At 46.5% G+C, this 27,995-nt stretch overlaps 1 protein-coding gene across 6 annotated transcripts in view; it reads right to left on the reverse strand.

Annotated features, from left to right (window-relative positions):
• Positions 1-27,995, reverse strand: part of LOC110516409 (BAH and coiled-coil domain-containing protein 1) — a 203,266-nt gene that overhangs the window by 171,711 nt on the left and 3,560 nt on the right. The gene's annotated exons all lie outside the window — the stretch shown is intronic.

The raw sequence follows: 27,995 nt of genomic DNA on the forward strand, positions 1-27,995 counted from the left end.
ATACAGACAGCACATAGCAGAGCTCTGTTTTCTCCTTCCCCTTTAACAAGATACAGACAGCACATAGCAGAGCTCTGTTTTCTCCTTCCCCTTTAACAAGATACAGACAGCACATAGCAGAGCTCTGTTTTCTCCTTCCCCTTTAACAAGATACAGACAGCACATAGCAGAGCTCTGTTTTCTCCTTCCCCTTTAACAAGATACAGACAGCACATAGCAGAGCTCTGTTTTCTCCTTCCCCTTTAACAAGATACAGACAGCACATAGCAGAGCTCTGTTTTCTCCTTCCCCTTTAACAAGATACAGACAGCACATAGCAGAGCTCTGTTTTCTCCTTCCTCTTTAACAAGATACAGACAGCACATAGCAGAGCTCTGTTTTCTCCTTCCCCTTTAACAAGATACAGACAGCACATAGCAGAGCTCTGTTTTCTCCTTCCCCTTTAACAAGATACAGACAGCACATAGCAGAGCTCTGTTTTCTCCTTCCCCTTTAACAAGATACAGACAGCACATAGCAGAGCTCTCCCCTTTAACAAGATCCTCCTGGTTGTGGAAGGACATCCTCCTGGTTGTGGAAGGACATCCTCCTGGTTGTGGAAGGACATCCTCCTGGTTGTGGAAGGACATCCTCCTGGTTGTAGAAGGACATCATCCTGGTTGTGGAAGGACATCCTCCTGGTTGTAGAAGGACATCCTCCTGGTTGTAGAAGGACATCCTCCTGGTTGTAGAAGGACATCCTCCTGGTTGTGGAAGGACATCCTTCTGGTTGTGGAAGGACATCCTCCTGGTTGTGGAAGGACATCCTCCTGGTTGTAGAAGGACATCCTCCTGGTTGTGGAAGGACATCCTCCTGGTTGTAGAAAGACATCCACCTGGTTGTAGAAGGACATCATCCTGGTTGTAGAAGGACATCCTCCTGGCTGTGGAAGGACATCCTCCTGGTTGTGGAAGTACATCCTCCTGGTTGTAGAAGGACATCCTCCTGGTTGTGGAAGGACATCCTCCTGGTTGTAGAAGGACATCCTCCTAGTTGTGGAAGGACATCCTCCTGGTTGTAGAAGGACATCCTCCTGGTTGTAGAAGGACATCCTCCTGGTTGTGGAAGGACATCCTCCTGGTTGTGGAAGGACATCCTCCTGGTTGTAGAAGGACATCCTCCTGGTTGTGGAAGGGCATCCTCCTGATTGTAGAAGGACATCCTCCTGGTTGTAGAAGGACATCCTCCTGGTTGTGGAAGGACATTCTCCTGGTTGTAGAAGGACATCCTCCTGGTTGTAGAAGGACATCCTCCTGGTTGTGGAAGGACATCCTCCTGGTTGTGGAAGGACATCCTCCTGGTTGTGGAAGGACATCCTCCTGGTTGTAGAAAGACATCCACCTGGTTGTAGAAGGACATCATCCTGGTTGTAGAAGGACATCCTCCTGGCTGTGGAAGGACATCCTCCTGGTTGTGGAAGGACATCCTCCTGGTTGTAGAAGGACATCCTCCTGGTTGTGGAAGGACATCCTCCTGGTTGTAGAAGGACATCCTCCTGGTTGTGGAAGGGCATCCTCCTGGTTGTAGAAGGACATCCTCCTGGTTGTAGAAGGACATCCTCCTGGTTGTAGAAGGACATCCTCCTGGTTGTGGAAGGACATCCTCTTGGTTGTGGAAGGACATCCTCCTGGTTGTAGAAGGACATCCTCCTGGTTGTGGAAGGGCATCCTCCTGGTTGTAGAAGGACATCCTCCTGGTTGTGGAAGGACATTCTCCTGGTTGTAGAAGGACATCCTCCTGGTTGTAGAAGGACATCCTCCTGGTTGTGGAAGGACATCCTCCTGGTTGTGGAAGGACATCCTCCCGGTTGTGGAAGGACATCCTCCTGGTTGTAGAAGGACATCCTCCTGGTTGTGGAAGGACATCCTCCTGGTTGTAGAAGGACATCCTCCTGGTTGTGGAAGGGCATCCTCCTGGTTGTAGAAGGACATCCTCCTGGTTGTAGAAGGACATCCTCCTGGTTGTGGAAGGACATCCTCCTGGTTGTGGAAGGACATCCTCCTGGTTGTAGAAGGACATCCTCCTGGTTGTGGAAGGGCAGCCTGGCTGCATGACATAGACAGAGGCTCATAAAATCACTCCCAGTCAGGAACGGTGTAGGCTTCAAAGCAACACTGCCTTCAAACCGGCCTCTTTAAAGAGCCCTGAGCACACGTGCACAAATAAACCCTGTCAGAGAGAGAGAGAGACGAGCAGCCCTGAGCACAAGGGAGAGTGATGGGGTTACGGAGGTTGGGGAGTCTACAGATGTGACAGACTTGGAGGAGAGAAGATACAGAAGATACAGAAGAGAAGAGAGGAGAGTGTGATCAGGCATCAGTCACCTGCACCTCCTATATGCTCCACCATTGGCCAGTTTTCTGCCAGCACTCATCCAATAAGATGCCACTAACAATGAGCGCCAAGAAACGGCACATATATGTTCTGTCTGTAACACATTTAAGGACACATTTACACTTCAACAGGATGGCTGTGAGACCTCTCCTGTCATATTCTTCTCTCATTTCTGTGCTCTCTCTCTCTCTCTCTCTCTCTCTCTGTCTCTCTGTCTCCCTGCATGCCTGCCTGCCTGTCTGTCTGTCTGTCTGTCTGTATGTCTGTCTGTGGAGAGAGGGGGGACCGGAGAGAGACCCTCCTCACTAATCAGAGCCCAAACAGAGAGCCTGCTCCAGAGAGAGAGATCCTCATCACTAACCAGAGCCCAAACAGAGAGCCTGCTCCAGAGAGACCCTCCTCACTAACCAGAGCCCAAACAGAGAGCCTGCTCCAGAGAGAGACCCTCCTTACTAACCAGAGCCCAAACAGGGAGTGATCCAGAGAGAGAGACCCTCCTCACTAACCAGAGCCCAAACAGAGACTGCTCCAGAAAGAGAGACCCTCCTCACTAACCAGAGCCCAAACAGGGAGTGATCCAAAGAGAGAGACCCTCCTCACTAACCAGAGCCCAAAGAGAGAGACTGCTCCAGAGAGAGAGACCCTCCTCACTAACCAGAGACCAAACAGGGAGTGATCCAAAGAGAGAGACCCTCCTCACTAACCAGAGCCCAAACAGAGAGACTGCTCCAGAGAGAGAGACCCTCCTCACTAACCAGAGCCCAAACAGAGAGACTGCTCCAGAGAGAGAGACCCTCCTCACTAACCAGAGCCCAAACAGGGAGTGATCCAGAGAGAGAGACCCTCCTCACTAACCAGAGCCCAAACAGGGAGTGATCCAGAGAGAGAGACCCTCCTCACTAACCAGAGCCCAAACAGAGACTGCTCCAGAGAGAGAGACCCTCCTCACTAACCAGAGCCCAAACAGAGAGACTGCTCCAGAGAGAGAGACCCTCCTCACTAACCAGAGCCCAAACAGAGAGACTGCTCCAGAGAGAGAGACCCTCCTCACTAACCAGAGCCCAAACAGAGAGACTGCTCCAGAGAGAGAGACCCTCCTCACTAACCAGAGCCCAAACAGAGAGACTGCTCCAGAGAGAGACCCTCCTTACTAACCAGAGCCCAAACAGGGAGTGATCCAGAGAGAGAGACCCTCCTCACTAACCAGAGCCCAAACAGAGAGACTGCTCCAGAAAGAGAGACCCTCCTCACTAACCAGAGCCCAAACAGGGAGTGATCCAAAGAGAGAGACCCTCCTCACTAACCAGAGCCCAAAGAGAGAGACTGCTCCAGAGAGAGAGACCCTCCTCACTAACCAGAGACCAAACAGGGAGTGATCCAAAGAGAGAGACCCTCCTCACTAACCAGAGCCCAAACAGAGAGACTGCTCCAGAGAGAGAGACCCTCCTCACTAACCAGAGCCCAAACAGAGAGACTGCTCCAGAGAGAGAGACCCTCCTCACTAACCAGAGCCCAAACAGGGAGTGATCCAGAGAGAGAGACCCTCCTCACTAACCAGAGCCCAAACAGGGAGTGATCCAGAGAGAGAGACCCTCCTCACTAACCAGAGCCCAAACAGAGAGACTGCTCCAGAGAGAGAGACCCTCCTCACTAACCAGAGCCCAAACAGAGAGACTGCTCCAGAGAGAGAGACCCTCCTCACTAACCAGAGCCCAAACAGAGAGACTGCTCCAGAGAGAGAGACCCTCCTCACTAACCAGAGCCCAAACAGAGAGACTGCTCCAGAGAGAGACCCTCCTTACTAACCAGAGCCCAAACAGGGAGTGATCCAGAGAGAGAGACCCTCCTCACTAACCAGAGCCCAAACAGAGAGACTGCTCCAGAAAGAGAGACCCTCCTCACTAACCAGAGCCCAAACAGGGAGTGATCCAAAGAGAGAGACCCTCCTCACTAACCAGAGCCCAAAGAGAGAGACTGCTCCAGAGAGAGAGACCCTCCTCACTAACCAGAGACCAAACAGGGAGTGATCCAAAGAGAGAGACCCTCCTCACTAACCAGAGCCCAAACAGAGAGACTGCTCCAGAGAGAGAGACCCTCCTCACTAACCAGAGCCCAAACAGAGAGACTGCTCCAGAGAGAGAGACCCTCCTCACTAACCAGAGCCCAAACAGGGAGTGATCCAGAGAGAGAGACCCTCCTCACTAACCAGAGCCCAAACAGGGAGTGATCCAGAGAGAGAGACCCTCCTCACTAACCAGAGCACAAACAGAGACTGCTCCAGAGAGAGAGACCCTCCTCACTAACCAGAGCCCAAACAGAGAGACTGCTCCAGAGAGAGAGACCCTCCTCACTAACCAGAGCCCAAACAGAGAGACTGCTCCAGAGAGAGACCCTCCTCACTAACCAGAGCCCAAACAGAGAGACCGCTCCAGAGAGAGAGAGACCACAGGCTACTGGAGTGTTGATGGTTATGCAAAATTACTTAAGATCTACTTTCATTTCCAATGTTTCCCATCTGCTCCCCTGGAAAGAGAGGAGAGAGAAGAAAGATGAGAGAAGACAGACTGACAGAGCTGAAGAAAACTGTGTGTGTGTGTGTGTGTGTGTGTGTGTGTGTGTGTGTGTGTGTGTGTGTGTGTGTGTGTGTGTGTGTGTGTGTGTGTGTGTGTGTGTGGTGATGGGATAGGTGCTGGTGAATGTGTACATGTGCATGCATGTCCTGTGTGTGTCTCAGAGGAGGCTGGTGGGAGGAGCTATAGGAGGACGGCTCATTGTATTGGCTGGAATGGAATGAATGGAAAGGTATCAAACACATCTCCATGTATTCCACTCCAGCCGTTACAATGAACCGTCCGCCTATAGCTCCTCCCACCAGCCCATTCCACACACATAAACACAGCAGAACATATCACACTACCGATGGTCTGCACAACAACCTGCTGTCAACATGATCATTTAGTGGTCAGTTCCATCCCCTGTCTCTTTGCACGGCATTACACAGTGAAAGAGAATGTCTACCCCCCCCCCCCTTTAACATCACAATGGGCCGTTCCACCTCCGGTCCTCCTTCATTGGAGTGATCCATCTAGATCCAGCAGCCTACATGCAGGGGTAGACTAGACTAGAGACGAGCCCATTAGCCAAGATGACCAGTTCTCTCCCCATTCTTCACTGATCCGTCACACTACTGGAGGGAGGAGCCTTCCAGTTCCCAGCCTCAAGCAGACGTGGTGTTTTCCTCCCTAGCGACCGCCTGTCTCCACAACACACTGACTGGTTCAGACCAGATCCCGACAGGGTCATTCAGTCACCTTAAACCACTGTCTGGTATGGATTCTCGAAGACCTCTCTCCTAAGAGGAGTTAGGCTCTGACAAGATCCTCTCCCCCATTTGACCTCTCCGTGACCTCTGGCTGCAACCAGGAAGTAATCAAGGTGTCACATGTGCAGAGACACTCCTTTGACCACGTGGACGGCTCTTACTGACCCCATTCCATTGACGTCTCTGTTGCTTCTTGTCTTGTGAAAGGAGAGCTAGAAAACACCGTCCAGGGTGAACTTCCCAGCCCAAATGAAAAGGGCAACGCACCTCATAATCTATGTTGCATGCAGTTATGGCAAATGTCTCCATTAGCCTTAGATATTGCTTTGTAATTGCCACACTAATGTCTAAGGTGTGTGTTGGGGGAGGTGAAGCTGATCCTGGATCTGTACCTAGGGGAAACCTCCCCCCGAGCAGAGAAAACATGGACACTTGGGGCTGATGAGACGGTGGGATCCAACCTTCAGCCCATTCAGCCACACAATCACTAAAGCACCACATCACAGTGACGACAAGGTGAAAAATCTACCCATGTGCCCTTGAGCAAGGCACTTACATGTAACCTTCATTTGCTGACCCTGTAAAACAACACATTTCACTGCACCTATCTGGTGTATATGACAATAAAACAGGTCTTTTTGTTGTATTCTAATCATACTATATAATGTTTCCATCCTCTTACCTCATTAAGAGACACTCTGACAATAATGTATCATTACCAACTAGCAACTATCTCACAACATCAAGATGATCACCTGTATAGCTGAGTAAATACTGTTATCTAGCAGGGAACCTAGATGATCACCTGTATAGCTGAGTAAATACTGTTATCTAGCAGGGAACCTAGATGATCACCTTTATAGCTGAGTAAATACTGTTATCTAGCAGGGAACCTAGATGATCACCTTTATAGCTGAGTAAATACTGTTATCTAGCAGGGAACCTAGATGATCACCTTTATTGCTGAGTAAATACTGTTATCTAGCAGGGAACCTAGATAACCACCTTTATAGCTGAGTAAATACTGTTATCTAGCAGGGAACCTAGATGACAACCTTTATAGCTGAGTAAATACTGTTATCTAGCAGGGAACCTAGATAACCACCTTTATAGCTGAGTAAATACTGTTATCTAGCAGGGAACCTAGATGACCACCTTTATAGCTGAGTAAATACTGTTATCTAGCAGGGAACCTAGATGACAACCTTTATAGCTGAGTAAATACTGTTATCTAGCAGGGAACCTAGATGATCACCTTTATAGCTGAGTAAATACTGTTATCTAGCAGGGAACCTAGATGATCACCTTTATTGCTGAGTAAATACTGTTATCTAGCAGGGAACCTCGATGATCACCTTTATAGCTGAGTAAATACTGTTATCTAGCAGGGAACCTAGATGACCACCTGTATAGCTGAGATAATACTGTTATCTAGCAGGGAACCTAGATGATCACCTTTATAGCTGAGTAAATACTGTTATCTAGCAGGGAACCTCGATGATCACCTTTATAGCTGAGTAAATACTGTTATCTAGCAGGGAACCTAGATGATCACCTTTATAGCTGAGTAAATACTGTTATCTAGCAGGGAACCTAGATAACCACCTTTATAGCTGAGTAAATACTGTTATCTAGCAGGGAACCTAGATGATCACCTTTATAGCTGAGTAAATACTGTTATCTAGCAGGGAACCTAGATAACCACCTTTATAGCTGAGTAAATACTGTTATCTAGCAGGGAACCTAGATGATCACCTTTATAGCTGAGTAAATACTGTTATCTAGCAGGGAACCTAGATGATCACCTTTATAGCTGAGTAAATACTGTTATCTAGCAGGGAACCTAGATGATCACCTTTATAGCTGAGTAAATACTGTTATCTAGCAGGGAACCTAGATGATCACCTTTATAGCTGAGTAAATACTGTTATCTAGCAGGGAACCTCGATGATCACCTTTATAGCTGAGTAAATACTGTTATCTAGCAGGGAACCTAGATGATCACCTGTATAGCTGAGTAAATACTGTTATCTAGCAGGAAACCTAGATGACCACCTTTATAGCTGAGTAAATACTGTTATCTAGCAGGGAACCTAGATAACCACCTTTATAGCTGAGTAAATACTGTTATCTAGCAGGGAACCTAGATAACCACCTTTATAGCTGAGTAAATACTGTTATCTAGCAGGGAACCTCGATGATCACCTTTATAGCTGGTTGATAGGTTGGAGCTGTCCTCTGGCTACACTGTGGTGCTACCCTACAGAGTGCTGTTGAGGCTACTGTAGACCATCATCGCAAAGCAGTGTGTTTAAATCAATGATTTAACCTTAACCACCATGCTAACCTTATGCCTAAGGCTAACCTTAACCACCATGCTAACCTTATGCCTAAGGCTAACTTTAACCACCATGCTAACCTTATGCCTAAGGCTAACCTTAACCACCATGCTAACCTTATGCCTAAAGCTAACCTTAACCACCATGCTAACCTTATGCCTAAGGCTAACTTTAACCACCATGCTAACCTTATGCCTAAGGCTAACCTTAACCACCATGCTAACATTATGCCTAAGGCTAACCTTAACCACCATGCTAACCTTATGCCTAAGGCTAACGTTAACCACCATGCTAACCTTATGCCTAACCCTAACCAAATGATATAGCCTATTTTTACTTTGCAGCTTGGCCATCTAGTGGGAACCCAAGGGCTTGTCTGAATCAGGACCCCAATATACTCCCACCAGCTGCCCTCTCAGCTGCCTGTTTCCTGTCTCTTTTATTACTCAATCACATCTTCACCACAGTATCCATGATCCTCTTTCCATTGGGAAACTCCCATCACCCACACACACACAGACACAAACGCAGACACAGACACACACAGATGCGCAGTATAAGTGCCAGTTGAGTTCAACACGTGAAGAAAGTTTTTCCCACCACAAGAAACTGATTGAGCCACGTAGAGTTATACTGATAACACGTGTGTGTGTGCAAACACACACACACACACACACACACACACACACACACACACACACACACACACACACACCTCGAGTATGGAGACTAACCAAAAGGCATTCAGCCACTTAAGCAGCCTCCTGGCTCACTCCCAGCCAAGTGAATTCTCTGTCAGTGCATTAGCCATCATGTAATCATACCCCAGCCTCACAGCAATTAGAAACATTTCTACCAAAAATCTGAGGAAACCATGTGTTCTCCTACCACTAATAGTTTACCTTAGCTCACCAGCTGACAGGCCTAGCCCTGACGCTCTCGACTACTACACACAAAGACAGACACATCAGTGGAGGCTCCTCAGAGGAGGAAGGGGAGGACCATTCTCCTCAGTGAATTTCATAAAATATACATTTTAAAACATTAAAAAAGTTATCCCTTTTAGATGAAACTATACTAAATCTATTCACGTCACCAACTCATTGATTTAAACACACTGCTTTGCGATGAAGGTCTACAGTAGCCTCAACAGGACTCTCTGTAGGGTAGCACCATGGTGTAGCCGGAGGACAACTAGCTTCCGTCCTCCTCTTGGTACATTGACTTCAGGAAAAACCTAGGCTCTTGGTTCTCACCCCCTTCCATAGATGTACACAGTAATTATGACAACTTCCGGAGGACGTTCTCCAACCTATCAGAGCTCTCGCAGCATGAATTGACATGTTGTCCACCCAATCAAAGTATCTGATAATGAATCTAGTACTGAAAGCATAAGATACAGCTAGCATTGCAGTGCATACAATGTGGTGAGTAGTTGACTCAAAGAGAGAGAAAGGCAATAGCTGAACAGTTTTTGACAAATTAATTTATTCAAAAATGAAGGAGAAGCAAGAGAGAGAGATTTCGTATATTTTTCACTTTCAGTTTCACATACTTAGCTAGCAAATGCAGCTGGCTAGTTTAGCCTACTCAAACACCCGGCTCAGACAGAGGGATGCTTTGTTAGCTAGCTGGCTATGACTATCCAACACAACACTGGAACTCTTAGCTAAACAGCCTGTAACCTGGCTGGTCCCTCTTCCAGGAAATTTTCATTCATAGGTTAGGTTGTAGCAACCTCATGATGGGTATAGGGAACATTTGAGTATCATGTAGTAGCCTAAACCTATCGCTGTTAGATTGAGCTGGGTGAACGGAATATGAATAACAATTGAAATAAGGCCATGTTCATAAAAAATAAATCTTTCTCCCTCATCATAAACGGCACTGAGACACACACACACACACACACAGGCATACAAATCTCATCATCCCAGACACCCTGAACCCACTCCAATTTGCATACCGCCCCAACAGATCCACAGATGACACAATCTCTATCGCACTCCACACTGCCCTGTCCCACCAGGACAAAAGGAACACCTATGTGAGAATGCTGTTCATCGACTACAGCTCAGTGTTGAACACCATAGTGCCCTCAAAGCTCATCACTAAGCTAAGGATCCTGGGAATAAACACCTGCCTCTGCAACTGGATCCTGGACTTCCTGACGGGCTGCGCCCATGTGTTGAGGGTAGGCAACAACACATCTGCCACGCTGACCCTAAACACGGGGGCCCCTCAGGGGTTCGTGCTTAGTCCCCTTCACAAATGTATATGTGTATTTTAACCCAATAATGGTTCAATTTAAGACGTTTAAGCTGCCTATCCATCATTGACCAGTGGACAGCCAGTGAAAAATGCGCTCTTGCAAATGCAGCATAGTGCAGATCCCAGCCTATGGAATAACAGTTCTTCCCTTCTAAACTTTGCTATGGTATTGTGCTCTGTACTGTCATCAACAAGATTAACTGAAGAAGACCGGTGGGGCTTTTATTGCTCAATCTAATTTGTGCTGATTAAAAAAATATCCATAGCCCTAACGGACACATGCTCAAACTCGAGCACATTTGATCGACTTAAACAGCTGAAAATGATCGATATATCAAAGTGTCACCAACAAAAACTTAAACAATAGGCCTATAGCAAATGTAGCATATGACATACATTTTTCACATTCAAATAGCTATTTTCGCTAGTGCTCAAAGCATGCCATTCCATGAGAGCAGCACATCACTGTTTAAGATAAACAACAGAGTAGGCTAATAGGACGCTAGTTTTGGGGTCATGATCAATTTATCTCATCTATGTTTCCATATATCCAAGTCCTATTCTTGAAGATCAAGGGTTATTCAATTCAATGGAGTTATTGGAAATTTGACCAGACCTGTTTTAAATGTAAAGATATAGCATAATCGTATTATTATCTGTAGTAGAAAGCGACAGGTTAGAAGAAGCCTACATAACCAACCCATGAGGTCAAATGTCACATCCATATATGGCCAGCTATGTAAACGTGAACATTGATTTATCCTGCAATAGATGTCGTTCAATTGGTAACTTACATTTGTATCTTCTTCTAATGCCTCTTAATGGGAAAGTCATCTAAACGTAACTGAAAGTAATCAGATTATGTATACACACACGTGCGCCAATAAAACATACACTTACACACACACACACACGTTCATGAGCACGCACACATACACACACACAAACACAAACACACAAAGACACAGCTGTGGCTCATCTGTCGATATGTGAAACCAAATAGAATGTCAGTACTGTCTAACTGGTGTCCAACCTATTAACCTACATCTCACCTGTATTAACCTACATCTCACCTGTATGAATGAAGGCTATCCCATAATATTAACCTACATCTCACCTGTATGAATGAAGACTATCCCATAATATTAACCTACATCTCACCTGTATGAATGAAGGCTATCCCATAATATTAACCTACATCTCACCTGTATGAATGAAGACTATCCCATAATATTAACCTACATCTCACCTGTATGAATGAAGGCTATCCCATAATATTAACCTACATCTCACCTGTATTAACCTACATCTCACCTGTATGAATGAAGACTATCCCATCATATTAACCTACATCTCACCTGTATTAACCTACATCTCACCTGTATGAATGAAGACTATCCCATCATATTAACCTACATCTCACCTGTATGAATGAAGACTATCCCATAATATTAACCTACATCTCACCTGTATGAATGAAGACTATCCCATAATATTAACCTACATCTCACCTGTATGAATGAAGGCTATCCCATAATATTAACCTACATCTCACCTGTATGAATGAAGACTATCCCATAATATTAACCTACATCTCACCTGTATGAATGAAGGCTATCCCATAATATTAACCTACATCTCACCTGTATTAACCTACATCTCACCTGTATGAATGAAGACTATCCCATCATATTAACCTACATCTCACCTGTATTAACCTACATCTCACCTGTATGAATGAAGACTATCCCATCATATTAACCTACATCTCACCTGTATGAATGAAGACTATCCCATAATATTAACCTACATCTCACCTGTATGAATGAAGACTGTCCCATCATATTAACCTACATCTCACCTGTATTAACCTACATCTCACCTGTATGAATGAAGACTATCCCATCATATTAACCTACATCTCACCTGTATGAATGAAGGCTATCCCATAATATTAACCTACATCTCACCTGTATGAATGAAGACTATCCCATCATATTAACCTACATCTCACCTGTATTAACCTACATCTCACCTGTATGAATGAAGACTATCCCATAATATTAACCTACATCTCACCTGTATGAATGAAGACTATCCCATCATATTAACCTACATCTCACCTGTATGAATGAAGACTATCCCATAATATTAACCTACATCTCACCTGTATGAATGAAGACTATCCCATCATATTAACCTACATCTCACCTGTATGAATGAAGACTATCCCATAATATTAACCTACATCTCACCTGTATTGAATGAAGCCTATTACATAATATTAATCCACTGGTGTGTAAGAGATAGCGACTTAGCAAGAGAAAGCGAGCGAGAGAATAGTGGCTAATGAAGGTTGAGGAAGTGAGAGCGTTTCCACACACACACATACACACACACACTGATGCTATTACTATTAGCCTGGTGAGCCCATTGCACTCATGTGTCACTTCAAAGCATTCTCAGCTATTAATCAGGAACTATCCAGCCCTCCAAGCAAGCGAGGGCCCCAGCTAGCCGCACCGCGACGCAACGCTAACTACACCCCTCAACATCAACACAATGGGGCCATCATTACAGCCGTTACGCTACGCCTCGGCCTAGACAGCACACCTTTATCTAGGCATATACATTACACACTCACGGCCAATTAATTTGTCTGCCACGTCTGAGAATACAGGGGGTGGTAGTGGGGAGGGTTTGTGTGTGTGTTTGCATGCGTGCATGTGTGGCACCTGGCTCCTGTTGCTTACAGTGGGCTCTGTGCCCTGCCTCAGAGCCTCTTTATTAAAGCACCTGTCAGCTAGCTATACAGCCTGTAACCTGGCTGGTCCCTCCTAGCCTGTCAGCTAGCTATACAGCCTGTAACCTGGCTGGTCCCTCCTAGCCTGTCAGCTAGCTATACAGCCTGTAACCTGGCTGGTCCCTCCTAGCCTGTCAGCTAGCTATACAGCCTGTAACCTGGCTGGTCCCTCCTAGCCTGTCAGCTAGCTATACAGCCTGTAACCTGGCTGGTCCATCCTCGCATGTCAGCTAGCTATACAGCCTGTAACCTGGCTGGTCCCTCCTAGCCTGTCAGCTAGCTATACAGCCTGTAACCTGGCTGGTCCCTCCTAGCCTGTCAGCTAGCTATACAGCCTGTAACCTGGCTGGTCCCTCCTCGCCTGTCAGCTAGCTATACAGCCTGTAACCTGGCTGGTCCCCCCTGCCTGTCAGCTAGCTATACAACCTGTAACCTGGCTGGTCCCTCCTCGCCTGTCAGCTAGCTATACAGCCTGTAACTTGGCTGGTCCCTCCTAGCCTGTCAGCTAGCTATACAGCCTGTAACCTGGCTGGTCCCTCCTAGCCTGTCAGCTAGCTATACAGCCTGTAACCTGGCTGGTCCCTCCTAGCCTGTCAGCTAGCTATACAGCCTGTAACCTGGCTGGTCCCTCCTAGCCTGTCAGCTAGCTATACAGCCTGTAACCTGGCTGGTCCCTCCTAGCCTGTCAGCTAGCTATACAGCCTGTAACCTGGCTGGTGTAGGCAAGCCATTCTCACAGCCTGGCCCTCCTCACCTTGCAGCCACAGCGTATACAATCAATCCTGACAGCAAACACACACACACACAAACTAGACAGCTAGCTTCCCCCTCCCAGCCCCTCCGCTCAGATAGCACTAACTCCAGCAGCCCCATCCATTCAGCTGGATATCAGGCACCACACACACAAGCCACCCAGCCTAAGGGATTACCAGAGGGATAGCGTTGTCTCTTTAATATTAGATACATGTTATACAATGCTAATCCCTCATATAAACCGTTTTGTCCCTTTGTTTTGGCTGAAGTGATGTACGGCGCTTTGGTTTTGAATGAATTGGGGCAGGAGGGGGGTGAAGTTGGGGGTTTGGAGGGCTGGCTCCTAACTCAGTGGTTCTCGTGGCTTTGGATCTGATAGCTAACAGTTTTCTAGTGAAAATCCAGGCAAATACACCAGATAATGACATAGTTTCCTTTGATAGTTCCACACTGAGGTTGAATGGAGGTCAGGCTTCATGTATTAGACACTCTGCCCCTCCCCCACTCTCCAGTAGACTGTCAGCCTGCTGAACAAGCCCCTCCCACACTCTCCAGTGGACTGTCAGCCTGCTGAACAAGCCACTCCCCCACTCTCCAGTGGACTGTCAGCCTGCTGAACAAGCCCCTCCCCCACTCTCCAGTGGACTGTCAGCCTGCTGAACAAGCCCCTCCCCCACTCTCCAGTAGACTGTCAGCCTGCTGAACAAGCCCCTCCCCCACTCTCCAGTGGACTGTCAGCCTGCTGAACAAGCCCCTCCCCCACTCTCCAGTGGACTGTCAGCCTGCTGAACAAGCCCCTCCCCCACTCTCCAGTAGACTGTCAGCCTGCTGAACAAGCCCCTCCCTCACTCTCCAGTGGACTGTCAGCCTGCTGAACAAGCCCCTCCCCCACTCTCCAGTGGACTGTCAGCCTGCTGAATAAGCCCCTCCCCCACTCTCCAGTGGACTGTCAGCCTGCTGAACAAGCCCCTCCCCCACTTTCCAGTGGACTGTCAGTCTGCTGAATAAGCCCCTCCCCCACTCTCCAGTGGACGGTCAGCCTGCTGAATAAGCCCCTCCCCCACTCTCCAGTGGACGGTCAGCCTGCTGAACAAGCCCCTCCACCACTCTCCAGTGGACTGTCAGGCTGCTGAACAAGCCCCTCCCCCCTCTCCATATGCTGACCCCTCTCTCTCTAAATTGGCATAGGAAACATATATTTACATTGCCAAAGCAAGTGAACTAGAAAATCAACAAAAGTGAAATAAACAATGAGAAATGAACAGTAAACATTACACTGACAATAGTTTCAACAGAATAAAGACATTTCAAATGTTATATTATGTCTATATGTACAGTGTTGTAAGAATGTGCAAATAGTTCAAGTACAAAAGGGAAAATAAATCAACAAAATATGGGTTGTATTTGCAGGGGTGTTTGTTCTTCACTGGTTGCCATTTTCTTGTGACAACAGGCACAAATCTTTCTGCTGTGATGGCATCAAAAGTGGATTTGTTTACTAGTTCTTTGTGGGTTCTGTGTAATCTGAGGGAAATCTGTGTCTCTAATATGGTCATACATTTGGCAGGAGGTTAGGAAGTGCAGCTCAGTTTCCACCTCATTTTGTGGGCAGTGTGCACATAGCCTGTCTTCTCTTGAGAGCCAGGTCTGCCTGCGGCGGCCTTTCTCAATAGCAGACAATGCTCACTGAGTCTGTACATAGTCAAAGCTTTCCTCACCTGACCACTGTCAGTCACAGTCACAGTCACAGTGGTCAGGTGAGTGGACCCCAGACATCACAAACAGAAAGAGAAATGGATTCTACAATGTATTCTAGTATTTTTTTTCCAGATCCTTATTGGGATGTTAAATTGTCTGTTCCTTTTGATGGTGTAGAAGGCCCTTCATGACTGGCTCATAGCTTTGTGGAAGTTACCTGTGGTGCTGATGTTTAGGCTGAGCTATGTATAGTTTTTGGAGTGCTTTAGGGCAATGGTGCCTTTCTTTCTTTCTCTCTCTCTCTCTCTCTCTCTCTCTCTCTCTCTCTCCCTCCCTTTCTCTCTCTCCCCCTTTCTCTCTCTCCCTTTCTGTCTCTTTACCGCTCTCTCTCTCCCTTTCTTTCTCTATCGCTCTCTTTCTTTCTCTCCCTTTCTCTCTCCCTCCCTCTCGCTTTCTCCCCCTTTCTCTCTCTCTCTCTCTCTCTCTCTCTCTCTCTCCCTCCCTTTCTCTCTCTCCCCCTTTCTCTCTCTCCCTTTCTGTCTCTTTACCGCTCTCTCTCTCCCTTTCTTTCTCTATCGCTCTCTTTCTTTCTCTCCCTTTCTCTCTCCCTCCCTCTCGCTTTCTCCCCCTTTCTCTCTCTCTCTCTCTCTCTCTCTCTCCCTTTCTTTCTCTATCGCTCTCTTTCTTTCTCTCCCTTTCTCTCTCCCTCCCTTTCTTTCTCTATCGCTCTCTTTCTTTCTCTCCCTCTCTCTCTCGCCCTCCCTCCCTTTCTCTCTCTCCCCCTTTCTCTCCCTCTCTCTCTCTAAAAATCTAAAAATCCAGAAGAAAAGAGGCTTGTTATAAAATAGATGAGTTTCTATAATTAGATGTAAAGTAACTAGGCTGGTCTCTGCGTGGCTGTTTGGCCACACAGTGTGTGAATGCACAGACACTCATGCTGACCCCCCCCCCTGCAAGGTCAGTTCATCACGTCAGCGTCTACGCGTGCAGTGCAGAGCGCAGAGCAGACAAGCACACATCTGTTGCTTGAGGACACAGTCATTTGTCCCACATCCAGTATGCAGTATGCATGTCAGAGCAGAGAGCGGAGAGGAGGCAGTGTAACCTAGTGGACAGAGACGGCAGGAGGGAACGGAGGAGGTGGAGGGAGGGTGGAAGGGAGGGAGGGGACAGAGGAAGCAATGGAGCGGAACAGAAGGAGGAACAGAGAAGGGGAACAGAGGGAGGAACAGAGGGAGGAACAGAGAAGGGGAACAGAGGGAAGAACAGAAAAGGGGAACAGAGGGAGAAACAGAGAAGGGGAACAGAGGGAGGAACAGAGGGAGGAACAGAGAAGGGGAACAGAGGGAGGAACAGAGGGAGGAACAGAGAAGGGGAACAGAGGGAGGAACAGAGGGAGGAACAGAGAAGACGAACAGAGGGAAGAACAGAAAAGGGGAACAGAGAAGGGGAACAGAGGGAAGAACAGAAAAGGGGAACAGAGGGAGGAACAGAGAAGGGGAACAGAGGGAAGAACAGAAAAGGGGAACAGAGGGAGGAACAGAGAAGGGGAACAGAGGGAGGAACAGAGAAGGGGAACAGAGGGAGGAACAGAGAAGGGGAACAGAGGGAGGAACAGAGAAGGGGAACAGAGGGAAGAACAGAGAAGGGGAACAGAGGGAGGAACAGAGAAGGGGAACAGAGGGAGGAACAGAGAAGGGGATACACCAGAATAGAGGAGAGGAGGGAAAGAACGACTACAAAACAAAATGAGACTAAGGAGTCGCTACAGAGAGGAAACACACAGACATTAACGAGTGACTAGTGTAAAACAACTTAACAAGGGATTCACAAAAAAACATGATAAGAGCGGAGGAAGACTAATCAACGTCAGAGAGAAAAGAGGTGCGGGGAACGACATTTCAGACGCACAGAGAGCAACAAGTCCCCGTCGTATTGTGAAGCAGGCAGCTGGTTGGAGGGTCCCCCGAGACTTATTAAAATGGAATTCCTGTTGCTAATCTTTGTTTTCTCACAAAAGGGATGTCACATCCCAGAGAGGCGTGCTGCATGTATATTTAATGGCAGAGGTGGCGTAGCGTCTCATTGTTTAGGTGGCTTGTGTGTCGCCACCACGGCGCCGCCCGCTGCTTCACTGACAGTCACTAAATCGCAGCCCATTATTTGGGTTTTTCTGCATTCAGCTAACATCAACATCCCCTCCTCAGGGGGAGTGTCCATGACATAGACTGACCAGGTGAAAGCTGTGATCCCTTATTGATGTTACTTGATAAATTCACTTCAGTGTAGAGGAAGGGTTGGAGACGGGTTAAAGAATGATTTTCAAGCCTTGAGACAATTGAGACATGGATTGTGTTTGTGTGCTGTTTAGAGGGTGAATGGGCAAGACAAAATAGGTAAGTGCCTTTGAACGGTGTATGGTAGTAGGTGCCAGTTTATGTCAAGAACTGCAACGCTGCTGGGTTTTTCACGCTCAACCGTTTCTGTGTGTATCAAGAATGGTTCACCACCCAGAGAACATCCAGCCAACTTGACACAACTGTGGGAAGCATTGGAGTCAATATGGGCCAGCATCCTTATGGAACGCCTCAATTTGCCCCGACAAATTGAGGCTGTTCAACTCAATATTAGGAAGGTGTTCCTAATTTTTTGTCCACTCAGTGTATGTACAGGTTGACGGACATGCATCTGAAGCATGTCCTCTAGGAGAGGAGGAACAACAGTCATATTTGTATTACTATCTATATTACTGATAGTACAGCCTTCACTCAGTAGGCTAGAAATAACGCCCACATTCAACCTCTTCATCACACTGGAAGCATTGGAGCTTCCCCTGGGGTCTACAGGGGCCCACTGGGGCCACTAGAGACAGAGCCGGTAGGGAGGGACAGTCTGTGCTGTTATGAGGGGAACAATGCACCTGTCTGGGGAGGAAGATTTAACCACACACACACACACACAACCCAGCCCAGCGTCTCAACTCTCGCCCATTTCGCCTGCTGCCTTCGCCCAGTGTGTGTGTATATGTTCTTTCCGCTGAAAGATTACAATAATAAAATTGAAATTAAATTAAAAACAAGTAATCTGGATTTTCTGCATGAGCCGTTAATAATGTTTAACAGCTGTCACATGCAATACGGCCACGCCGAGGTGGGCCTGAGGCTGTCTGATGAGAAGCAGGCTGATACTACGGAGAGGGAGAGGGGAAAGGAGAAGAGAGGATAAGAGAGGAGAGGAAAGGAGAAGAGAGGAGAAGAGAGGATAAGAGAGGAGAGGAGAGGAGAGGAGAGGAGAGGAGAGGAGAGGAGAGGAGAGGAGAGGAGAGGAGAGGAGAGGAGAGGAGAGAGATACATCGTTATAATGCTGTTTATAGACATAATATAACATTTGAAATGTCTTTATTCTTTTGGAACTTCTGAGTGTAATGTTTACTGTTAATCTTTATTGTTTATTTCCCTTTTGAAATCCAAGCCCCTGAAACCTGATACAGGAAGGTATTACCCAGCATGCCGCTCTCTCTCACCCGTGAGTCTCCTTTGTGTTGGTCTTGTGGTGCCGCCCCGTGCTGCAGGGCCAGGGTTCCACCATGGCACCAGGCCACATGCTGTGGAGGGGGGAAGGGAAGGGCGGCTGGCGGACTGTTTGAAGAGCCCCGTCTCTGGGACCACACTGACTCTCCAGCCAGAAGTGCCTGTTGCGACGCCAAGCACTAGCTAGCTACTCCGGACACAGACTGCTCCACACACACAAACATCCCCCTTACCTTCACGGATGGGAGCAAACAAGCACCACCACTTTTAGTATCTTCAGAGAAATCTGATCAAATCAGTCCTGTATTACTAATTAATACTTGATTGGATGATTGTCTCATTCTTTTGATGTTTGGCTATTACAATAATGCTAATTATTACTGTAATGACATCTGTTATTACTGTATTGACATATGTTATTACTGTAATGACATCTGATATTACAGTAATGACATCTGTCTGTTTGAATGGTCCATGTGTCAATAACAGGGATGCCCTCCACCCCCCTCTTCAGTTCACCCTATGACTGAGTTGCAGACAGACACTGAATCTGGATAGTGACCCCATATCTCAGGTTAAGGGCAGACACTGAATCTGGATAGTGACCCCATATCTCAGGTTAAGGGCAGACGCTGAATCTGGATAGTGACCCCATTGCTCAGGTTAAGGGCAGACACTGAATCTGGATAGTGACCCCATTGCTCAGGTTAAGGGCAGACACTGAATCTGGATAGTGACCCCATATCTCAGGTTAAGGGCAGACACTGAATCTGGATAGTGACCCCATATCTCAGGTTAAGGGCAGACACTGAATCTGGATAGTGACCCCATTGCTCAGGTTAAGGGCAGACACTGAATCTGGATAGTGACCCCATATCTCAGGTTAAGGGCAGACACTGAATCTGGATAGTGACCCCATTGCTCAGGTTAAGGGCAGATGCTGAATCTGGATAGTGACCTCATAGCTCAGGTTAAGGGCAGACACTGAATCTGGATAGTGACCCCATATCTCAGGTTAAGGGCAGACACTGAATCTGGATAGTGACCCCATTGCTCAGGTTAAGGGCAGATGCTGAATCTGGATAGTGACCCCATATCTCAGGTTAAGGGCAGACACTGAATCTGGATAGTGACCCCATATCTCAGGTTAAGGGCAGACACTGAATCTGGATAGTGACCCCATTGCTCAGGTTAAGGGCAGATGCTGAATCTGGATAGTGACCCCATATCTCAGGTTAAGGGCAGACACTGAATCTGGATAGTGACCCCATATCTCAGGTTAAGGGCAGACACTGAATCTGGATAGTGACCCCATATCTCAGGTTAAGGGCAGACACTGAATCTGGATAGTGACCCCATTGCTCAGGTTAAGGGCAGACACTGAATCTGGATAGTGACCCCATTGCTCAGGTTAAGGGCAGATGCTGAATCTGGATAGTGACCTCATAGCTCAGGTTAAGGGCAGACACTGAATCTGGATAGTGACCCCATATCTCAGGTTAAGGGCAGACACTGAATCTGGATAGTGACCCCATTGCTCAGGTTAAGGGCAGACACTGAATCTGGATAGTGACCCCATTGCTCAGGTTAAGGGCAGATGCTGAATCTGGATAGTGACCTCATAGCTCGGTTAAGGGCAGATGCTGAATCTGGATAGTGACCCCATAGCTCAGGTTAAGGGCAGACGAGAGCATACACCGCCCCTACCATCAAGAATTGACCGGCTGGTTATAAAGGGTAGGGCAGTGTAGACTGATTTCCATGGGGGCCGTGTAGACTGATTTCCAGGGGGGCAGTGTAGACTGATTTCCATGGGGGCAGTGTAGACTGATTTCCGGGGGGGGCAGTGTAGACTGATTTCCATGGGGGCAGTGTAGACTGATTTCCATGGGGGCAGTGTAGACTGATTTCCACGGGGGCAGTGTAGACTGATTTCCATGGGGGCAGTGTAGACTGATTTCCAGGGGGACAGTGTAGACTGATTTTCAGGGGGAGTAACGTTAGCAAGCAGGCTGCAGGGTGACAGCTGGTGGCAGCAGCCGGTCGATCCCTCCCCACCAGGTGTGTGTTTCAGCCAGGTGTAGGGTGCCACCGTGCCAGGTGATCGCCAGCCATTTAACGAGACACCTCATGACATCATGTCTGCTCTGTGACGGTCATGTCATCTCACGACAATCCACAAAAAGCCCAGTGACTCTGGAAGGCTGGAGGCCAGCACGCTTTTACAGAGGCCCAGAGAGGGTGGAGAACACCAGGCATGAGTACAAAGAGCCATGGCCAAATGCAACTTGGCATAAGACCCACGTTCTGTCACTACACTCCCACCACAGCGGCTCCCTGAAACAAGTTGCTTTTTAATGTCATATTTTGTGGGCTATTTAAGATGTCATTTTTTGTTCGCTCAGACTTCAAAGGTAGGTCTCAGAGCTTTATTATTTTCCCTTCGCCAAATCCCAAAACTGGTTGTGATTTTGAGTTGGCACCAAATAATTACAGTGAGGCGCTGCAGCCAGAGTCCAGCCACTGCTCTGCCACCGCCCCCGGCCCCGCCCCTTCTGGCCAGCCTATCAGCAGTGGCCGGGGGAGTGAAGGAGAACTCAGTGTTCACAACACCAGACACTGCAAGGCCAAGACGGCGCCAGTCCCATCCTATCTCACAAACAACCTTCACCCACTCAAATCAAATCAAATCAAATGTCTTTATATAGCCCTTCGTACATCAGCTGATATCTCAAAGTGCTGTACAGAAACCCAGCCTAAAACCCCAAACAGCAAGCAATGCAGGTGTAGAAGCACTCCACTCCCCTCACCCACTCCACTCCCCTCACCCACTCCACTCCCTTAACCCACTCCACTCCCCTCACCCACTCCACTCCCCTCACCCACTTCACTCCCTTCACCCACTCCACTCCCCGCACCGCACCTCACCCACTCCCCTCCCCTCACCCACCAGTGTTTCTTTTTCAGACAAGGTTGTAACCAGCCACTTTCCTAACTCCACCAAACACCTGTGTTTTGTCTTTGATGCCATCCTCCCCCCACCAGCCCCCCAGGCCATTGGGATATTCCAGCAATGAGGCATTCAATAAAAACCTATTGTAAGGTGATTGATTCCCCTTTGGAAGGAAAAATACAAGGGGGCAGAAGCCAGACAGAAGTGCTAACCTTTGAAGAGGCGATCTGCTCGGATATCCAGCCAGCCAGGACATAACAAGCCAGGGGACTGACAGGGACATCCTAGCAGAAAACAATAAAGAGGGTGTTTTTTATCTTTAACAACACGCAGTAAAACACAAAGTTGGTCCTCTGCAACAATGGCCCCGTGGCAGAGGAGACTGGCTGAAACAGAAGTGTCAGGAAAGACCACTTGCTTCCCAGACGCAAGGCTCTTCCTGGTCAGAATGAGACCACTTGCTTCCCAGACACAAGGCTCTTCCTGGTCAGAATGAGACCATGTGCTTCCCAGACACAAGGCTCTTCCAGGTCAGAATGAGACCATGTGCTTCCCAGACACAAGGCTCTTCCTGGTCAGAATGAGACCACTGGCTTCCCAGACACAAGACTCTTCCTGGTCAGAATGAGACCACTTGCTTCCCAGACACAAGGCTCTTCCTGGTCAGAATGAGACCATGTGCTTCCCAGACACAAGGCTCTTCCAGGTCAGAATGAGACCATGTGCTTCCCAGACACAAGGCTCTTCCAGGTCAGAATGAGACCATGTGCTTCCCAGACACAAGGCTCTTCCTGGTCAGAATGAGACCATGTGCTTCCCAGACACAAGACTCTTCCTGGTCAGAATGAGACCATGTGCTTCCCTGACACAAGACTCTTCCTGGTCAGAATGAGACCATGTGCTTCCCAGACACAAGGCTCTTCCTGGTCAGAATGGGGCGGTTGAAACAGAGGAGAGGAAGGACCAAGGACAGCAAGAGGCAAAGAGAGAAGAAAAAAGAGAAGAGAGAGAGGAGAGAGAAAAGAGAGAGGAAGAGAGGAGAGAGGAGAGAGGAGAGAGAAAGAGAGAGGAGAGAGAAAGAGAGAGAAGAGAGAGAAGAGAGAGAAAGAGAAGAAAGAGAGGAGAGAAAGAGAAGAAAAATAGGAGAGGAGAGAGAAAGAGAGAGAAGAGAGAGAAGAGAGAGAAGAGAGAAAGAGAAGAAAGAGAGGGGAGAAAGAGAAGAAAAAGAGAAGAGAGGAGAGAGAAAGAGAAGAAAGAGAGAAGAGAGCGAAAGAGAGAGAAGAGAGAGAGAAGAAAGCGAGAGAATAAAGAAAGGAGAGAGAAAGAGAGAAGAAAACAGAGAGAGGAGAGAGTGGGACGTGTAAGGGAATAGGAGCGAGGGTGAGTGTGTGTGCGTGTGCCGGTGTGTGTGTGTGTGTGTGTGTGTGTGTGTGTGTGTGTGTGTGTGTGTGTGTGTGTGTGTGTGTGTGTGTGTGTGTGTGTGTGTGTGTGTGTGTGTGTGTGTGTGTGTGTGTGAGTGAGTGTGTTCGTCTGTTTGTCTGTCTGTCCCTTTGTGTCTTTAAGAATGTGACGTAAATATGACCGTTGATTACATGGGGTGTTGAGAGCAGCTCTCAGCCATGGACGGTCCCCTCCAGGGCCGAAGCCCTTCTACCGACCCTAACCCTAACCCCCCCTACTGTTTTAACAGACACACCTCCCAGATGCACCCCGATGATCAGAACAGTATGGCTGAAAGATGACCCCCAGGTCATAAATGGCAGCAGTAAAGACAGCTCCACTGTGTCTCCTAGTTTTCTGCTATCAGGTCGGCTGTGGTTCTCTCTGCTAATCAACCAGAAGGGGAATTAGAAAACCGTTTGAATGAATACAGTGTATTTTTAGCTTTGTAGCAGAATGAAATGACCCAACACCAATAAGTAGAATCTGTGCCTCTGTGTGTGTGTATAGGAACAGAGGAATAGTTATTCAGTCAGATTCAGTGAGGACATTGCTAGACTAGTACAGGCTTCACATCGACCACCTGACTTACAGGACAAATGACTGTCTGGCTGTTCTGGGTGAAGAGAGACAGTGGCAGATACATGTCTAGCGGGTTCAGCAACATGCTTCAACAGACAAGTGAGAGAATATAGGCTTCCTTATTGCGTCCACTTGCTCTCTGTACAGGGGCCTAGATTGCAACTATAATCCCCCTTCTGTGGAACCGACAGTGTGCGTTTCCTACCAAAACATGTTGAAATATCGGAACCCAGCGAGGAACAGAGCGGTTACCAAGCTAAGAGAGGGAGTCGCAACAACAGCGCCAGTTTCCAGACGTCTCTCAGCAGCCAGAGTGGAGAGAGATGGTTGATGATAATAAACACCCCTAAAATCAGACAGAGGAACTTCTTTCAAGGAGCCACAGCACAAACCTGCTTCAGAATGCATTTTTACACCAACTCTGAAATATTAATGCTCTTTGTAAACTATTCATGGGAACCAGTGTGTGAGTTAGTCCCCGGGGGAAAAGCACAGAGAAAACTGAAGGGTTCAACACACTCAGCAAACAACGTGCTCTGTTTTCCCTAATGGTAGTGGTGCCCAGGACAAGACAGTTGAAGAGACACTAATGACTCCTAGAAGACAAAAGCAACCTGTTTAGTTGAAGATGTTAAAATGTGATTTCAGCCACGTACAGTAGGAATATTGAGTCTGTGTTGGATGGTCTAAGTCCACATGTTGTTGAGAATCTATTTCCACATGTTGTTATTTCTTAAAGTTCCGTTAGAAAGGTTTCACCAAGTCGTTTTGAAACTAGCGCTCATGGTCCCTGAAAACTGGGCACAATTGTGTCTTACATCATCCATTTGGTGTGATGTCACATCCTGCAATAAAAAACGTGTATAATCCTGTATGATATGTAACAAATTCCAATTCGTACAATATCTTACAAATGTGTAAGTGCTTAAGAACCCAATTCAATCTGCTTAAATGATACATGCATGATGGTATTGTCTGTAGCTGTGTGAAACCTGTATCTCTGTCCTGTTCAGGTTATTCAGTACAAGTCTCTACACACTGATAAGAGAGTATCTAGATGCATCATCAACAAATCACATTTTCTAAATCACATTTTTTTTTTTATCTTTTTTTTTTTTTTTACACAAATTCCTGAATTATACTCAAATTCTCATCCAAAGGATCATTTCTGGTAACAAAATACTAAATCAAGACAACAACAAAAAAACATACAGTAACACATCAATGGATTTGTGAATAGACTTTAAAACAATCTGGTGTCAGTGAAATCCATGAATAGTAAAGCTGAACGCTAACCATCTTTAACGTTATGTAATTGCCATGATTTTGTGATTTATTGCAAGAATGTCTTAATGCACCTGTTCAAAAACGTTGGGTAATTCCGATGGTGTTGCTAAATGGGTCTACAACTGTCTATTCTTTCCAACAACCTTACATCAAAATCAATTAGATTGAGTCGTTTGACGAATAACCCAGCAAACCGAAATTGGTTCTGTGAACGTTCCCAGAACATTCATTAAGGGCTAAATGACTATACAATTAAATCAAATTAGGTTGTCCCAAAAGTTCTAATTCACAAAAACGTTCCAGTTGTGCTGATGATTATACAATGTTTGTATAAAACATTCACCCGATGTTGCACGAACGTTCCCAGAACACATTTTGTTATTACATTACCTGGAAACCTAACAACAACCTCAGGGGAATGTTCTGTGGTGGTTGTTACAGGTGTTGTGCACAACATCTTAGTGCATCTGAGGAGAACATTTCAAGGATATTTCATTGAATCACTTTCTGAAGAAGAAAATATTTTGTTATGAAAAACGTTATTTTAATGTTTTGGGGTGTTATCATTCTAATGTTAGATTAAAAACGCTAACTAGAACTTAATGTAGAATGTTAAGCTAAGGTCCTTGGAACGTTACCCAGTTTACTGGGAAGAGATTGGACCCAGTGGGCAAAAATGCCTAACATTTTCAAATGATGGATTTTGCCAGGAACTAACTCCACATGAGGTGCACACCAACTGGTTATCAATGAGAGATTGAAAAAACACAATAGATAACTTTCCAAATTGTAAAAATCAACTGACAAAAGTATAATACACCTAAAAAAAAGTATGGTTTGCCTTTTTTTCCAAATGACTCTCCCTCCCTTCAACCACTGCACTGTAGCTGTTGTCTATGTGGTTGGGTGGAAAGTCAGGACAACCCCTAGAGCACCAAGCAGGCATTCACAGACATACCCAGACCTGCTGCCATGCTGCCCTTTATAAGAGCTAACCGCGTCACAATCTCCTGCAAAGGCCAGGACTGCATGCCTGACAGACAGACGGGAAGAGGCATCGTGAGCCCCTTGTCAACAAATGTATATTGATTTTGATATAATGTATACAGTGTGTGCAGTACATTCCAATAATGTATTAAAAAAAATACATATTTGTATAAGAATTGGTGTAATTGCTATAATCAGATGTAATTTCGACAAATGACACGGCACTAGGAGAGCATAACAGGGTATTTAAATCAACTCTATGGGGGACTCCAAAATGCAACGTCTCAGCATAATTCAGAAACAGGGCAATAGTAGGAGAAAAGATGACTCAGCCTTTGCCAAATATGAATCAAATATTCAATAACTTCTATAGATGATTTCATTATTTAACCATACCCCGCACCTGCCTGTAACATATAATAAATATAGTGCTGTTATCCTCTATGGTGACCCCAATGACCTTAAAGTTGCATGTGGGTATATCATCTAATGACAATGATTATTTGAGGAAATTGTGGAAGCATTAATGACAACAAAAACAAACTATTATATGAATTATATATGTTATGCAGTTTAATGTGACATGTCCAAATCCAACTATGTTGTGGTGTTGATCCACTGGACACAGAGATGTCAATTCAACTTCTATTCCACATTGGTTCAACATAATTTCTTGAGATGACGTTGAAACAACGTTGATTCAACCAGTGTGTGCCCTGTGGGGTCTCCCCAAACTTTGATAATCTACTCCCATACCCTAAAATGTAACTGGTGTGAATATGAACTTTAACGTTGCACCTTCCCCATGTTTTGGTTGTCCCTATATAATCCAGTAGGTCGTTCAGTGGAGACACGCGCGCACGAGTCCACGCACGCAGGCACTCCGTGTTGACACACGTGCCTATTTACATGCAGTACACTTCGATAATATAAACCTAAGTCACTGATGCATGCACTGCGAATGCCCGATATAGAAGGGGGATTTTCCCGCGGCTATGCCTACATGGTTACATACATCAGATCCCCCCTTCAGTCGCCGTACGCACTTCCGTGAACAGTGAACGCCCAGGCTTTTGTTCGTGTGCTTGCCATCAACCACAGCAGCATGACACTCATGAATATCACTCAGAATCACCAGCATGTCTTTGAAGAAAAATGGGAGGACGCCGGAAAGCTGCGTAAAAAAAAACGTGCATTTGGTAAAAACGACCAATTGTCTAATTCATTAGACCACAAGGTTTAAATTAAATAGGCCGCAACAATTGGGTACAATTGACTCCACAAAGTTACTACATTTATTACATGTGGCCCATTAAACCAAATTACAATTCACCCACTCAACGTCAACAAATGGTCAAGTACAGTAGCAGACATTTTGTTTACAGTAGCCCACAGCGTGTGCGTAATAGAACACCACGGATGTGTAATATGTGCTTACTTTACATATGCATGATGCAGCCTAATATAACCCGGGGTTTATGAAACCACTAAAACAACATGAACAAATCATGTAGTGTAAATCATAATTATACCGCAAAATCATTCTGGACATGTTTAGTGCAAAATTCGTTAGTAACGTCCCTTAGCTGCCAACCTCGCGTGCTAATTAATTATCTGGCGCAATGCATGCAGGGGGATTGGGGACATTAGGCACAA

Source organism: Oncorhynchus mykiss, chromosome 12 (assembly GCF_013265735.2).
Source record: "Oncorhynchus mykiss isolate Arlee chromosome 12, USDA_OmykA_1.1, whole genome shotgun sequence".
Lineage (NCBI taxonomy): Eukaryota > Metazoa > Chordata > Actinopteri > Salmoniformes > Salmonidae > Oncorhynchus > Oncorhynchus mykiss.